The sequence below is a fragment of the Lactuca sativa genome, chromosome 8 (assembly GCF_002870075.4).
Source record: "Lactuca sativa cultivar Salinas chromosome 8, Lsat_Salinas_v11, whole genome shotgun sequence".
In the NCBI taxonomy this organism is placed as follows: domain Eukaryota; kingdom Viridiplantae; phylum Streptophyta; class Magnoliopsida; order Asterales; family Asteraceae; genus Lactuca; species Lactuca sativa.
Window position 1 is genome coordinate 160,490,480 of NC_056630.2, and position 13,061 is coordinate 160,503,540.

At 35.7% G+C, this 13,061-nt stretch overlaps 1 long non-coding RNA gene and 1 pseudogene across 3 annotated transcripts; both read left to right on the forward strand.

The window, feature by feature from the left end:
* The first annotated feature begins 388 nt into the window (after positions 1-388).
* Positions 389-3,590, forward strand: LOC111881696 (uncharacterized). 3 transcript variants are annotated; one of them, XR_006186448.2, is made up of 6 exons: positions 389-624; positions 943-1,014; positions 1,212-1,312; positions 1,458-1,506; positions 1,593-1,645; positions 3,011-3,590. It is a non-coding gene; the product is annotated as an uncharacterized LOC111881696 (long non-coding RNA). The 3 variants fall into 3 exon arrangements; XR_006186446.2 differs by having other exon boundaries at positions 1,458-1,645; XR_006186447.2 differs by having other exon boundaries at positions 976-1,014; positions 1,458-1,645.
* Positions 3,591-8,923: 5,333 nt separating this feature from the next.
* LOC111881699 (glycerol-3-phosphate 2-O-acyltransferase 6-like) lies at positions 8,924-12,718 on the forward strand (annotated as a pseudogene).
* Positions 12,719-13,061: the final 343 nt, after the last annotated feature.

Sequence of the window (13,061 nt, forward strand, 5' to 3'; positions counted from 1 at the left end):
CGGAATAATATCATAAATACTCCGGAATATCGTATTCCGGAGCAAACCTATGGTATAAAACATCGTGCTTCGGAATATGATATTCCGAATCAAGCGATCATTTTTCAAAAAAAAAAAAGATTGTTGGTATTTTTATTAAAATAAGTGTTTATAAGGATAAGATTCCTAAATTTCCTTATATTTTTTTTGTCTCTCACATCCCATGCTTCTTTTATTAAAATATTAATAAAAACGAAAACTAATAAAAAATAAAAAACAATTAAAAACATATAAAACTAGTAATTTAAATATCATTTTATTAATAAAAAATTACAAGCATAAATGATAACTAAAATACTACATTATATATTACATTAATTTCAAGTTTCCTTAGGCACAGTGACTTGCTCCTATTGGACCACCATCAATGTTTTTTTTTTTTTCGTTCGATCGGTGGTATGTGTGTGTTCGTCGGACTTCTCGATTCTTCCACCCACCGCCAAATAACCTCCTCCATAGAGGGTCTTTCTTCCATACCCACCGATATTATACGCTTCTATTCGACTGATACCCATTCCGCCGCTTCACCGTTCTCTCTCAGATTACCATCCACCTCCACCGGGGTTAGTTAATCCCTCTGATCAGGTGATACGTTCTTTCCAAAACCCTCTTTGTCTCCCACTGTTACTCTTCCCACCGCCTCCAACCCCTTTGATCGTCGCTGTATCCGTTCTTGCTTTCCTCAATTTCTCCAAAGTTGGGGTTGAAGTCGATGGCAAAATTGTCTATTCAATGCTTTCAATGAAATTCGAACCCTAGCTGATTACCTTCAAATTTTCGATTACTTTACTTGCAGATTGATTTCAAACACCGATTTTGTTGTTCTTATTTCTTAGTGCAAAAACACTAATTTTGGCTAACAACTGACGTTGATTTCAAACTTTTTTTTTGTTTCTTTTTCAGTGAACATTCTAACTTTTACTTTTGAACTTTTAGCTTCCATTAGATCAAGGTGGTGGTGAGGGGACGAAGCAGGTAAGCTTTTAATTCAAATATGTGAAAAAATGTTCTTTTTCAAGAGTAATATAGTTATCGGCTTTCAAATATATTCAGTGCAATTCCGATCTTTCTGATGGAATTGCCTACAAGGAATTTGTGTAGTTATACGCTCTGTATTAGATACTTCTGATAGTTTTCTATTAATGGATTTGGGATTTTGTATTTGGAAGTAGGTGTGTTGCTGGTCGATCCACAATGAGTGTGAAGCTAGACCTACTTCCATTGACTGATGGCATTATTACTCTAAATTCTTTACAAGCTAACGTTGAAAAAGGTAAATACGCATTCTGCTTCTAAAGTCTAAACTTTTTTGACTACATGATTATACTGTAGAATGCCAAAGGGCTAAGTGCACATGTATGTAAATTTTTTAGATTACTGTTTTACCCTTTCTGATTGCTAGCTTAATAAAACCGCAGATACAAAAACGATCCAAAAATCTTGGCTATGACATACTCAGGCTGACAGGTTAAATTTTATATCTATAGCAATAGTTACTATTCCTGATTCCATTCCAATCTTGTGTTTGACTCTGGAATTGGAATGATGGCAAGTCAAAGGGAATAAACACATACACTGCTGTGGAGAAATGGAACACACAACTTAGGTATATTGACAATTTTTGGAAAACTTTTCAATATTTCATTATTCATCAGTCCTATGGAGGAGTAGGTGAGTTGGTAAATGATAATTCAGTTTACTCATGATCATATCCATTAAATATAAAACTTAATAGTTTCACTCTATTTATTTATTTATTTTTAAAATTTTATCGTTATGGATTGACTGAAATTGATTTTTTCCTTTCCAATTTTCTTTATCCGAACATACTTTGAAAACTCTACAATTATGGCATTGGAAATTACTATAATTTGGAACAATTTTCAAGGGTTAATTTCGGAAGAGACCTTATATTTTGTGTTTTTTGGATTGAACCCCAAATTTAATTTTTGTCTGAAAAAGACATTGTATTTTTTTCGAATCTATCCCTTTTAGTCATTTTTAGCCAAAAAAAATATTGTAAAATGTGATGGATTTTTTTGAGGAAAACAAAAAAAGTTGAGGGTTTATTTGGGAGTATTTAGGAGTCTCTGACATGAATATGGAATACGTTGCTTACTTGCACCCATTTTGGTAATAATGCATACATGCACCTCTCTCAACAGCCAATGGAAGGAGCAATTCCATTTACTCTGAAACTGCATATACACAGAAAATAATATAAAAAAAATATATATATTTTTTCCAACTCATAAAAAATGATGAACATGAGAAATAGTACTTTCTTATAATGTTGTCGATCCCTTTCTGTCACAAGTTTCATCAATTTTTCTTGATCACTGCTCTCGATAAGAAATACCAAAAAATAGAGAAAAAATGGTTATAAAAATAGTGATTATGACCATATGTTAAAAAAATGATTATCAAAAGAAAATGAAATCAATACATGCTAAAATAAAATGAACCTGCAAATACCACAACAAAATCCAGTTGACATACCACTATAGCTAGCATATAAGTCCAATAGTGCTATTTCACACTCTTCAGAGTTCTCATCATTAATGGTGGGTCGATGTTTTTTTTTGTTTATCTGGGATGGGTGTTGGTCTATTTACCCAGAAAACTTATGGTTTTTATTTTCTTGAATATGAACATGGATATGGGTGACAAATAAAGGTTTAAAATCAGGTTGCTTAGAATGACCAAAATATTAGAAATCAAATTGCACGCAAGCTATTTGCTGAAATGCCTAAGAGGGATTACTTTTTGAATATCCATGTTTTCACTTATCTATTACGTGTTTTAACTTTTAACTTATTCATTTTGATGTTGGTAACTTTGGAATGAATAATATATGCATATTTTCTTTTCCTGTTAGGCACATTTAGATTGTGTGTCATGTAAACCTTTTTATGTTTTTTTATAAGTTTTTGATGTGTTTTTTTTAATGAATATGATTTTATTACACCAGGATCTAGGATCTGGACCTCATGTATCTGATGAGTAACTGCATCGAGCTTCATTAAGAAAATGAAGAGAAAGCTGGTAAAAGTGATAATGTATGTTCTTTTAATAGTTGAACCATATCAACTAGGTGTGATCGTTTTCCAAGTAAATCTGCCTCAAACAATATTTTAGTCATTCTATCACATCATAGTTATTTTTGATTTTCTTAAAATAGTTGATACCATGTATTAAAGATACAGCATATCCTTAGAGACAGTTTTTCCTTAAGGTTTTTTATACTAATTCTCATATTTGCATATTGAATTTTTTTGTCTGTGGGGATGAGGTCCTCTTTTTTGACAGGATATTCTGAGCTCTGTTTAAACTTCCCTTTTCTGGTACCAAAAAAGACTTGAAGAGAAATATGACATGATCCCTTCTCTTGAGGAGCTTCATGTTTTAGAATCAGAGTGGTTTAAGGTCAATGTTGTTGTTTTTGATATGGATAAAGATAAGGTGTTAATGTTACAGCAATTGACTTTGACTATGGCAAAAGGATTGTAAAAATGTAAAAGATCATCGATACTTTCCATGGTTCCCTTCTATATTTTATGTGTTATGCTTCCTGATCAAATATTTTGGAAAAAAAAAAACCCTTCCCAACCCATGCAAAGCATGGTTCCTTCCCCAGTTAAAATTAAATAAAATATTTCATTCTCAATTCTCAACCCTAATGTTCTACTATTTCATGCTTGTGAACTTGCACGCATGTAATGTCGGTCCGATCAAATAATCATGTGGTGTTACATAGATGTAACTGCATATATTTATAGAATTTTTTTGAAGGAACTGAGTTTTGTGAATTAAGTGTGAGAAACCAAAGGTCTTTGATGGGTTTTGTGAACTCCTAGCGTCACTTTCCTTCCGTTTGAACATATATTTTTATCATTGCATTGGCTTGAATCCATATGGAGCAAAAATGTTAAGTTTGTCGTGAAAATGTTAGTCAATGGTTGACCAAGTTTTCAGGAGGGTAAGAGCACGTGGGTGACTGGAATGTTGGAATAGGGATGTTGCTATTTTTTTCTCTTTTTTTGTTAAGTAGCTTTATTTATTAGTTTTAATTCAGCAAGTCATCATCAGTCGAAATTCCTTGTACAACAACTCAATCATGAGGTTGCTAATCTTCATTCAATAAAAGTGAACCATTCGGCTGCCTTAATTCCAATTTTGCCTGTTTACTGTTCCTTTGGCTTGATCACCAACATTTGGTATCAGAGCTTTAGCAGATCCTGATCGTCTGTATGCCCAAGTATCCTCGATTCAACAATACGACAACCCCATCATCATCTAATCAGTCCAAGGACAGCCCATTCACTTTACAGTGCACAATGTTGACATCATTAAACTACAATACCTGGTCAATTAAGATGGAAGCCATCATGGATGCCCATGGGTTATGGGATGCCATTGAGCCACCAACCGGAGTGGTTGTGGATGAGAAGAAGAGCAAGCAGGCTCGAGCTTTCATCTTCCAATCTATACCAGAGGAGATACTTGTACAAGCTGCCAAGGTTTAGGACTCTCTAAAGTTACGATATGTGGGTGCAGAGAGGGTCCAAAAGGCAAGGCTGCGGGTACTGAAGAGTGAGTTTGAAGCATTTCAGATGAAGGAGACAAAAACCATAGATGATTATCCCGGAAAGATAGCAGCCATGATTTCAAAGTTTCGGAGTGCAAGGGTAATATTGGAAGATGAAGAATTGGTGAGAAAGCTGTTCGATACAGTCCCAGAAAGTTTTGTAAACCTAGTGGCATCGATTGAACAAAGTTGTGACATGGAATCAATGTCGTTTGAAGAAGCAATTGGGCACTTGAAGGCTTATGAGGACAGGCTCCGGCTCCGGAAGGCAAGCACACAGGTTGATAATGCCTTGTTACTTGCCAAGGCAGAAGGCTCATCAACCCACCGAAGCCCAGGCAAGCCAAGTTCAAGTGGTGGTCGAGGTAGGGGCGGAAGTAACAACCGGGGAGGAAGAGGCAACTTACGAGGGCGAGGATCTTCTCGTGGCAGAGGTGGGCTGTGACAACCCGAAGTTCGTTCCGTCGTCGTGACCCGATACGTCATAAAAAAATTCGTCGTCTTAAATTGTTTCCGTTCGTTTCTAAATTAAGTCATTTATTTTAAGTTTGTTATTATGACTTAATAATTGTCCAAATACGTTGAAAGTCCATGGAAACGCTTCAATTTATTAATTTGAAAAATAATTGTTTTATTCCGTCAAGTTATAAAAAATGACTTAATCGGGTGCGACCAAAAGCCCCGTTTAACGTCGGTATCGGGTAGAATTCCACCGTGTCCCGAACTTAGGAACTATTTAAAACTCAAAAGACTTCATTTGAAGCCTTTCCTCTCTCTCTCACTACGCTCTCTCTAACCTCTCTCCTCAAACTCAAGATTAAGGTCCAAAAACATCAAATTTAAGCTCCAAATCACCAAGGTAACTACCCTAACTCCTAGTATAGCATCTTAGACCTTCAAATTCGAGTTCAAATCATGGAATAGGACCATATTCATGAGTTTACGGCCCTAGAACAGTCCTAGGCCGTGAACTCATATAAATTGGGTTTTGGAGCCCCAAAACCCTTCCAATCGACCTTTGGAGCTTAGATATGACTTAGAGGCTTACCAAAATGGACTTGGAACACCTTGAACTTAATTTTTGGAGAGTAAACATGAGTTTACTGCCCAAGAACATGCTTGGGCCGTAAACTCCATATCATGGAGAGTAAACTCATTTTGAAGTGTTAAAATGCCATTTAAACACACCAATAGCCTTGAAATAAATTCTAGAATCAACCACAAACGAATTAGAAGCCTTAAACTCAATGAAAACCCCTCCCTTAGGAGTTCACGGTCGTAAACCCCCCCCAAGGATGGGTTCCTGGGCCGTAAACTCCTATAACATAAGCAAATGATGCCCAAAATTCCATCCAAGGCTTGTAAAATGAGTTTAAATCACATATGATTGTCCTAGCACCACCAAAACACATAAGGAATGGGTATGGGGGAGTTTACGACCGTAAACTCCTAGTTTACTGCCATAAACTTCATTAAATGGTCCATGTGTAATTCTAATCCACTCCTATGCCCTAGAATTGATCCTAGCTAATTTTCCCAAGTCATATAAGGCCATTTAGCACCATAAAACCCTCACCCATGAGTTCACGGCCGTGAACTCATGTGGAGTTGGTCTTAGGGCCAAAAACTCCATAAGAAGTTTACTCTCAAAGAGTAAACACATTATCCCAGCCATATACGACCTTAGATGCCACCCGGGTCACTCCAAACACTTGATTTCAAGTGTTCTCGTGTCTTGGAGTGTATAATCGTATCTAATTAGTGATTTAAAGTCTAATTAGATACATTTGTATATCATTTTATATTACATAGGAACCTCGCGCGTTATCAAGCCCAGAACCGACACTTAGCATCCAATCCGACACGTTTCTCGACCGGTGAGTTCATACCCCTACCCTTTTTCAAATGTTTTCCGGGGGGAATACAAGCAAAAGTACAAGGAAATCTTGTACTCAAACTTATTATTTCAATTCAAATGTTTATATTCTGTATGTTTTTAATATCGAAAGCTGTGTTACCCAATAATTCGAATTGCAGAGTTAGCTTTCAAACTAGTCATAAATTTCTCGATAAAGTGTTATAATCTATGTTATATTTCATAATTTACGAATAATTCATACTAATCATAAATTAGAACTAATACGAATACGAATACTAAAGTACAACTAGGAATAGAGCGAATACGAAAGTACGACTAGGAACAGAACGAATACGAAAGTACAACTAGGAACAGAACGAATACGAAAGTACAACTAGGAACAGAACGAATACGAAAGTATAACTAGCAATAGAACGAATAGGAATACTAAAGTAATAATGCGAAGGTAATAATAGGAATACGAATACGAATACGAATACGAATACGATTAAGAATAGGACTAGGAATACGAATACGAATACGAATACAAATACAAATACGAATAGGATTAGGAATAGGACTAGGAATACGAATACGAATGCGAATATGAATACGAATACGAATACGAATAGGATTAGGAATAGGACTAGGAATATGAATACGAATGCGAATACGAATACGAATACAAATACGAATACGAATAGGATTAGGAATAGGACTAGGAATACGAATACGAATGCGAATACGGATGCGAATACGAATAGGATTAGGATTAGGAGTACGAATACGAATACGAATGCGAATACGAATACGAATACGAATAGGACTACAAATATAAATACGAATACAAACATAAAATACGAATATGAATATGATTAAGAATAAGAATACGAATATGAAGGCACGCATCTAGGTACATTCAAGAGTGACACAATTAGGATATCAGAATATCTAGCTAACATAACAACTCGTATACGAATTAAGAATCGAATGGATAACTAAACTATTAGGAAAATATGGGATTTTCTTGGGGTAACATACAATACGTAATCAAATTGGTAACAAATGATAACTAAACTGTTTTACATAAGAAAATATAGGATTTTCTTGGATAACAACTTTTTTTTTCAGAAAACAAAGGAAACTCGTTCTTTTCAAAACAAAACCGGTTATGAACTCACCAGCTTTATGCTGATTTTCAAACTGCTTGTATTCTCAGGTCCATTTTAGATAGGTACCCAGCGATCCTTTTTGGAGAAGACAGAGCGTACAGAAGAACCGTCTCTACTTTTGTCTATATATATATATATATATATATATATATATATATATATATATATATATATATATACATATGTATCATCACTTGTAACACTTTACTTTTGAACAGATGTAAATTCTAATATGTAATGTAATGGTTGTTTACTTGCTTACTATGTACATTGGATTTGATACTCAACGTGGAGTCCGCCCCGGAAATGTTTCCGCCTTCGGTTTTCGGGGTGTGACATGGGCGCTGGGGTGGTGACTCACGACAGGAAACAAGCAACAAAAAGCCATGAGACAAGAGCAATATAAGATGCTATGAATGTCAAGAGTTTGGTCATTATGCATCAGAATGTAAGGTAAAGAAGTAGCAAGACCAAGAAGTAAACTTTGCAGCTGATGAAGAGGAACCAACTTTATTGTTGACTATTTGTGGATAGAGGAATACCGAAGTGGTTCTGTTGAATGAAGAAAAGGTATACCCAAGCCAACTCAAGGAGAGTGTTGAAGAAAACATATGGTATCTGGACAATGGAGCCAGTAACCATATGACTGGATGTAAGGCCTTGTTTGCAGAACTCAATGAAAATGTAATGGGACAGGTACGATTTAGAGGTGGGCCTAAGGTCCCAATCAAAGGAAAGGGCACAATATTGTTTGACTGCAAAAATGGTGACCAGTTCATCATTCCAGATGTCTACTACATTCCGACGCTTCACAACAACATAATAAGCCTAGGTCAGATGACAGAGGAAGGTTATGACATAAGTATGAAGAGAGAATTCTTATGTATGTATGATGAAGAAGGAAGCCCGATTATGAAAGTACAGAGGTCGAAAAACAGGCTTTATAAGATAAAACTCACACCTGGAAGACCCACATGCTTGAGCATGAGCATAGATGATGAGTCATGGCGGTGGCATGCACGTATAGGCCACACGAACTTCAGAACACTTGCAGAAATGGTACGTAAAGAAATGGTGACAGGTATGCCTCGGGTTGCTCACCCATCCTAAGTATGTGAGGGATGTATGATATCCAAGCAATCAAGAAAAAGCTTTCCAAAAGAGGCCCAATGGAGAGCTAAGGACCCACTTCAGTTGCTGCACGCGGACTTGTGCGGTCCAATTTCACCAGCAACCAAGGGAGGGAATCAATACATCCTCTTAATCATGGATAATTACTCACGGTACATGTGGGTGTACCTGATCAAGAACAAAGATGAAGTGCATGACATGTTTCAGAAGTTTAAATTGCAAGTTGAGAAGGAAAGTAGCCATAAAGTCAAGATGTTGAGAACTGATCGTGGAGGCGAATTCAACTCGAACAAATTCCATGCCTTCTATGAGCAGGTAGGATACTTGGTACCAAGAACAAAATACCAATTTTTACAAGACAATAAGGTTCTACATCCTATCATTTTTCACGAAGGTCGTCTAGTTCAAAGGCCAACACCGATTGTGGTGTTATTGACCTTCTTGTGGATACCACTTGGAATTTTGCTATCCACAATTAGAATTTACACCACCATCTTTTTGGGTATCTTTTTACCCAAAAAGATTTCTTTCTATTATTTCATGATTCTTGGAATCAAGATACTCGTAAAGGGTAACCCTCCACCTGCTCCAAAACAAGGTGAAAGTTGGATACTTTTTGTATGCAACTACCGAACTGTATTGGACCCTGTTATCGTATCTCTCGCCTTAAGAAGAAATATAAGTTGTGTCACATATAGTATCAACATATTATAAAAAATAATTTATCTAGTAAAAGTAGTAGGGTTGTCAAGGGATAGAGAGATAGACGCTGCCTACATTAAGCAATTGCTTAAAGAAGGTGACCTAGTTATATGACCTGAGGGAACTACATGTAGGGAGTCCTATTTACTACAATTTAGTGCTCTCTTTGCAGAGCTTGTTGCAGTTAATACAAAACCAAGCTTATTTTACGGGACAACGGTTTGTGGGTACAAGTTTTTGGACCCATATGTTGTGTTCATGAATCCTAGGCCTACTTACGAGATAACTTTCTTGGACCAACTACCATTAGAGCTCACTTGTAGTGGTGGAAAGCCCACAATAGAAGTAGCAAATTATATTTAAAAGGAAATAGGTGAGGCGTTGAGGTTTGAGTGCACTCGTTTGACTAGGAGGGACAAGTATGGAATATTGGCCGGAACGAATGTAAGTGTTGATAGGGACAAAGATAACTCTTGAGAGGAAAAAGTGGATCATCAAAAAATATGCACCTTTTTTATCTATAGGTTTTTTGAATGTAAACTCCATTAAATGGTCCATGTGTAATTCTAATCCACTCCTATGCCCTAGAATTGATCCTAGCTAATTTTCCCAAGTCATATAAGGTCATTTAGCACCATAAAACCCTCACCCATGAGTTCACGGCCGTGAACTCATTTGGAGTTGGTCTTAGGGCCAAAAACTCCATAAGAAGTTTACTCTCAAACAGTAAACACATTATCCCAGCCATATACGACCTTAGATGCCACCCGGGTCACTCCAAACACTTGATTTCAAGTGTTTTCGTGTCTTGGAGTGTATAATCGTATCTAATTAGTGATTTAAAGTCTAATTAGATACATTTGTATATCATTTTATATTACATAGGAACCTCGCGCGTTATCAAGCCCAGAACCGACACTTAGCATCCAATCCGACACGTTTCTCGACTGGTGAGTTCATACCCCTACCCTTTTTCAAATGTTTTCCGGGGGGAATACAAGCAAAAGTACAAGGAAATCTTGTACTCAAACTTATTATTTCAATTCAAATGTTTATATTCTGTATGTTTTTAATATCGAAAGCTGTGTTAATCAATAATTCGAATTGCAGAGTTAGCATTCAAACTAGTCATAAATTTCTCGATAAAGTGTTATTATCTATGTTATATTTCATAATTTACGAATAATTCATACTAATCATAAATTAGAACTAATACAAATACGAATACTAAAGTACAACTAGGAATAGAGCGAATACGAAAGTACGACTAGGAACAGAACGAATACGAAAGTACAACTAGGAACAGAACGAATACGAAAGTACAACTAGGAACAGAACGAATACGAAAGTATAACTAGCAATAGAACGAATAGGAATACTAAAGTAATAATGCGAAGGTAATAATAGGAATACGAATACGAATACGAATACGAATACGATTAAGAATAGGACTAGGAATACGAATACGAATGCGAATACAAATACGAATACGAATAGGATTAGGAATAGGACTAGGAATACGAATACGAATGCGAATATGAATACGAATACGAATACGAATAGGATTAGGAATAGGACTAGGAATATGAATACGAATGCGAATACGAATACGAATACAAATACGAATACGAATAGGATTAGGAATAGGACTAGGAATACGAATACGAATACGAATAGGATTAGGATTAGGAGTAGGAATATGAATACGAATGCGAATACGAATATGAATACGAATAGGACTACAAATATAAATACGAATACAAACATAAAATACGAATATGAATATGATTAAGAATAAGAATACGAATATGAAGGCACGCATCTAGGTACATTCAAGAGTGACACAATTAGGATATCAGAATATCTAGCTAACATAACAACTCGTATACGAATTAAGAATCGAATGGATAACTAAACTATTAGGAAAATATGGGATTTTCTTGGGGTAACATACAATACGTAATCAAATTGGTAACAAATGATAACTAAACTGTTTTACATAAGAAAATATAGGATTTTCTTGGATAAAAACTTTTTTTTTTTTCAGAAAACAAAGGAAACTCATTCTTTTCAAAACAAAACCGCTTATGAACTCACCAGCTTTATGCTGATTTTCAAACTGCTTGTATTCTCAGGTCCATTTTAGATAGGTACCCTGCGATCCTTTTTGGAGAAGACAGAGCATACAGAAGAACCGTCTCTACTTTTGTCTATATATATATATACATATGTATCATCACTTGTAACACTTTACTTTTGAACAGATGTAAATTCTAATATGTAATGTAATGGTTGTTTACTTGCTTACTATGTACATTGGATTTGATACTCAACGTGGAGTCCGCCCCGGAAATGTTTCCGCCTTCGGTTTTCGGGGTGTGACATGGGTGCTGGGGTGGTGACTCACGACAGGAAACAAGCAACAAAAAGCCATGAGACAAGAGCAATATAAGATGCTATGAATGTCAAGAGCTTGGTCATTATGCATCAGAATGTAAGGTAAAGAAGCAGCAAGACCAAGAAGTAAACTTGGCAGCTGATGAAGAGGAACCAACTTTATTGTTGACTATTTGTGGATAGAGGAATACCGAAGTGGTTCTGTTGAATGAAGAAAAGGTCTACCCAAGCCAACTATATAGTTTTGTAGGACGTATTGTTAAAATAATAAGTAATGTTACTCTTTTATTTCACCAATATATGTTTTTATTTATTAGGGATTTTGACATGAAAGTCCCTAAGTTTACAAAATTTGTTTGTTTTAGTCCTGACAACGAATTTGGTGCGTGAATGCCCAACAATTGGGCTCTTTTTGTCAAAAATTCCATTTAACAACTCATCCGATAACATCCGGTGACATCTCTCTCATTAATTCCTGCTCTCTTCTCCGTTTTTTTCACTTAATTGTCGTTAGACATTGAGAACACAAATACCCATCACCTTTATACCAAAATGGACGCATACTCCAGAAAGATCATTATCATCTCCCATATTTCTCTCCATTTTCAAAGATTTTTAGGGTTTGATTATTATCAGAAGCTCGAGTAAAGAAGAAGATGATAACCAATGTTGGTAGCGTAAGTTAAGTAAAGAAGACAATCATCACAGGTAAGGTATTTACACTTTTGACCTTCATTTTGATTTTTTTCCTTTGATTTCTTAGTTAAAATGACTTTATGGAACCTTGACTTTATCCAGGGAAGAAGAATGGCTTCATCATATGAAGAATGAATGACCCATTTGTTGCTTTGAACGAACCTTTAGTTGGGTTAAACGAGATGGACTTTGAACTACATGGTATTTACATGGATCATGAACCAAAGGATGATTTCGTCACCACACTAGATAAGTGTAAGGATAATTTCTTGAATGTATTACTTAATGATCTAATATATGTAATGCAAGCATGTCTGATGAAATGAGAGCATGATTATACCATGAAAATGACTGGGAAAGTGATAAAGATGATAAGGAAGAAGTACAACCTAAGTACAGGGTTCATGATCCCAACATCAGATGGGACAGGATGGAACCAAAACTAAGTAATATATTTGAATCCACTAAGCAACTTAAA